We start from the raw sequence: 4,494 nt of genomic DNA, 5'->3' as shown, positions 1-4,494 counted from the left end.
GCTCATTGATTGAAAACCTCCATGAGGCGGTCAATGGGTTGGGAAAAAAGAGAAAAGAGAATAAGATCTCTGGGTGAAAACCTCCCTTGGAGGCGCCCAGGGCAGGCAATTAGGGTGAAAACCTCCATGAGGCGCCCTAGTTGGTTTTTTTTTTTTTAAAAGAGAAAAATAAAAATAAAAATAAATCTAATTCCCATTGAATAATTTCAGGTTGCAGCAATGACATTGCAGGTCAGGAGGATCACTCAAAACAAAGACAAAGGAGTTTTTGTGCCTTCTAGAGGAGGTTCTATATTTCTACAGGAAACATCCTGTAGAACCTTCAAGCGAGCCAGATTCGATTTTGGAAGGGGATCTAAAGCTTGGAATCCATTGGTTATGCCTGCAAGCATCCATGTTCCCATTCCTCACCCTTTTCCATCATCTTTTCCACCTCATTGTGCTTCTTCATTGTGCTTCTACAGGAAGTTCCTGTAGAAATTGTAGGAAGCTAGAAATGGATTTCAAAAAGGTGGTTTGGCGAACATGGTAGCTTCCTCAAGGGTTCAGAAGTCCTCCTGCAATCTTCAAACTCCTCCTCCATCATCTCCATACCTGCATCACATCCCAAGTTCATTTTTCTTACCATGCAACAAAACTGCAGAATGCCTTGAAGCAAAAATACATAGAACAGAATTTGTTTTTGCCATAACTTGAAAACCATGCATCCATTTGAAAAACCGTTTTACAAGGAATTGTATAGGGATGATGGCAACATGCCCGATCAGTTTCAGCATATTCCGGTGCACGGTTCCAAGAAATCAGCCTCCATCACCATCAGCCATTTTTGTATTTTCTCCATATCCGTGCATCCATTTCAAAACCTGTTTCATGGGGATATGCATATGGGTGATAGTAACCTATCCAAGCAGTTTCAGCCGATTCTGATGCACGGTTTCCGAGAAATTGATCTCTGAAATCTTCAGCCATTTTCCATTTTTCTCGAAATCTGTGCATCCATTGATCACGATTTTGCTATGGGAGGTGCATCATCATGATAGGAATGCGCTCAGCAAGTTTCAGATCAATCCGGTTTTCCGTTTGGGAGCAATGGCGAAAACAAGTTCCAGTCCTGTGAAAATTCAACGCAGCAGCTTGAAGGTGCAGATCTGAGCGTGGAAATGAACTCCTGCAGCATGCATCCGGCCAGAGGACACCTGCACAAGGAAAACAAGCAAAAACCATCAGCCAAGCCCTCATGCAACCAAAGAAGCTAGTGCATGCAGCAATGACTAGCCTCAGCACCTCACAGTAGCCATTTGACTTCAGGTACGTGACTGAAACTCGTTCTTCTATTGCACAAATCTAATTTAAAAACTGCATGAATGAATGGAATGGTGGAATTGAGCCACGAATATAGCAGGATTAAGCCGATAATTCCTTGTCCAATTCTCTATCAATCAGCCAAGAATCATGCAACGTATGTGTTAGACAACTCACGTGAAAATTAAAAATAAAAATAAAAACAGACAGTGGTAGAGGCTTTAACTCCAGTGCAACTGATTAACAAGAAGAGGACATGCAGCTCATTATAGCACTGTCATCTGCATGTGGTCATGTACACCTGGCCACCTCACTCCTTCACCACAAATGACGCAGCAATTAACGAAAGCTCAGCTGAAACTCACAGACTGCTGTTAACTTGCACTTGCAACATTTTCAACTGAAGTATGCATCCTCTGATTCCACAAAATGATTAACCCATCGTCCTCCATTGAGCTTTGTGGCCTGGTTCACAATTCTCCAGCGTATCGGACTCACTTAGAGGTGCAGGGGCACTCTACAGGCGTTTCTACAGGAAGTCGTCTACAAGAAACGCAGAAAACAGCTCTGCGGAAGGAAAACCCGAGATTCTTGTCAAAATTCAAGCTTGAAATGAGAAAAGTAGTTAAAGCTCGTGTCCAAGGTTACCAGGGTTCTTGAAAGTATTGATTTTGGAGTTTTTCAAACGCATTATAGATCTGTTAATGGTGGAGCACTCTGTTTGAATTCAGAATCTGATCATCTATTTCATAGTCCATGGAGGACAAGATATTCCGTGCTTGGTCTAAAACTGTTGAAGAATGCTTAGAAGAATATGATGTGAGCTTAGAGAATGGTTTAAATTCTCATGAAGTGGAAAAACGCCGTCAAATATATGGATGGAATGAGCTCCAGAAGAAAAATGGTACACCTTTGTGGAAGCTGGCAGTGGAGCAATTTGATGATACAGTTGTTAAAATACTTTTGCTGGCAGCTGGCATTTCATTTCTTCTCGCCTACTTTCGTGATAATGTGTCTTCTGAGGAGGGCATAACAGCCTATGTAGAGCCCCTGGTCATTCTCCTGATTCTCATCCTCAATGCCATTGTTGGAGTATGGCAGGAGAATAATTCTGAGAAGGCTTTGGAAGCTCTCAAATAAATGCAATCTGATCATGCAAAGGTCTTGAGAGATGGACATTATGTTGTAGATCTTCCCTCCAGAGAACTTGTTCCAGGAGATATAGTGGAACTGAAGGTGGGAGACAAGGTTCCTGCAGACATGAGAATTGTGTCCCTCAAGACATCCATCTTTAGGATGGCGCAGAGCTCCCTGACCAGAGAGAGCATGCCTGTGGTCAAAAGAACATATCCAGCCACCTTGTGTGACTGTGAGTTGCAGTCAAAGGAATGCATGGTGTTTGCAGGAACTACAGTTACCAATGGCTGCTGCACATGCATTGTTGTGAGCACTGGCATGTTTACAGAAATAGGTAAAATTCAGGCACAAATTCAGGAAGCTTCAATGGAATGTCATGATACCCCTTTGAAAAGAAAGTTAGATGAATTTGGTGAAAGACTGACAACAGTGATTGGTGCCATTTGTATTCTTGTCTGGATCATGAACTACAAATATTTTCTTTCATGGGAAGTCATAGATGGGTGGCCAAAAAATATCAAGTTTTCCTTTGAGAAATGTACGTACTACTTTAAGATTGTTGTTGCTCTGGCAGTTGCTGCTATACCAGAGGGATTGCCTGCTGTGATTACTACATGTTTGGCTCTTGGCACTTGTAAGATGGCACAAAAGAATGCTATTGTGCGTAAGTTACCGAGCGTGGAGACTTTGGGTTGCACCACAGTGATTTGCTCTGATAAGACAGGTACTCTTACAACCAATCAGATGTCTGTCAGTGAGTTTATAGCCATAGGGCACAGTGTTGGTTCACTTAGAGAGTTTACTGTTGAAGGAACAACATATAATCCTGAGGATGGAAAAATATTGGATTGGCCTGCACATAATATGGGGGAAAATTGAGAAACTCTGGCAGAAGTTGCTGCAGTTTGCAATGATGCAGGGATATCTTGTCAAGGTCACCAGTTCCGTGCTACTGGTATTCCCACTGAGGCAGCCTTGAAGGTATTGGTTGAAAAAATGGGAGTTCCAGACCCAATGGCAAGTGATACAAGTGCCATTCTCAACAATGGCACAGTGAAATTGGGCAATTGTGATTGGTGGATACAAACATCAAAGAGGCGGGCTTTATTGGAGTTTGATTGTGATTGAAAATCCATGGGTGTTATTGTCATGGAACCAATGGGACAAAATCGTCTGCTAGTGAAGGGCGCCATGGAAAATTTGCTTGAAAGGAGTGCTTTTCAACAACTTGTAGATGGATCAGTTGTTGAATGAGATGATGCATCAAGGGAATTACTCTTGAGGAAGTTTCATCAAATGAGTTCAAAGGCTTTGCGTTGTTTGGGATTGGCATACAAGGAAGTTTGGGGAGAGGGCAGCAGAAGGAGAAATTGGCCGAGATTTTAGCTAGGGAGGCAGCATCTGTGCTAGCCACCCTAAGCACATCCATCCCCTCCATGAACACTCATTTTTTCAAGGTTCGGACACAATCTAGTCATGGTTCAACCTTCTACAGGAAGTTCTGTATTTTTACCAGAAACATCCTGTAGAAGCCTTTGGGCAGGCCATAATCAATTATGGAGAGGGATTTGAAGCTTGAAGTTTGTTGAGGAGGCATGCAACCACTCTTTTCTTCCATCCTCCACTGGTTTCATCTCCTTTCACCACCATTGCCACCATCATATTGAATATACTTGCACAATCATACCAAAGTTGAGAATTCTCTAGGAAAAGAAGCACAGGCAGTGGGAAGAAGCAAAGAGAAAAGCATGGTTTCATGACTAAGAAGAGGGCATCACTTCAGAAGCTTGGCATGACAGGGAGGCCACCAGGGCCATCAAAGATGAGGAGATATATTGGTTGCTCAGAGGATGAGCAACACTTTCAGTAGGGGGTGATGATGAGCCCCAAAAATGGATAATTATTTGGGCTCATTCAACCTCCTAATTCGACTTAATCCACCATTCTCATTAGTTTATTGCATGTTTTTTATTATATTTATGCTAATAGAGTGAATTGGGTTAGTCATTATGCCAACAAGTCTAATGTGTGCTTTGTGTAGCCTTTTTGGTCAAT

The 4,494-nt window shown here is 42.3% G+C and overlaps 1 pseudogene; it reads left to right on the top strand.

The window, feature by feature from the left end:
* Positions 1-2,058: 2,058 nt before the first annotated feature.
* On the top strand, positions 2,059-3,825 carry LOC149207385 (calcium-transporting ATPase, endoplasmic reticulum-type pseudogene; annotated as a pseudogene).
* The last annotated feature ends 669 nt before the right edge of the window (positions 3,826-4,494 follow it).

The sequence above is a fragment of the Pinus tabuliformis genome, chromosome 1_2 (genome assembly GCF_031772625.1).
Source record: "Pinus tabuliformis cultivar Carrire ecotype Pingquan chromosome 1_2, CPIR1, whole genome shotgun sequence".
Taxonomy (NCBI): Eukaryota; Viridiplantae; Streptophyta; class Pinopsida; order Pinales; family Pinaceae; genus Pinus; species Pinus tabuliformis.
The sequence above is the reverse complement of the archived record's forward strand: the minus strand, read 5'-3'. Positions and strand labels throughout refer to the sequence as shown.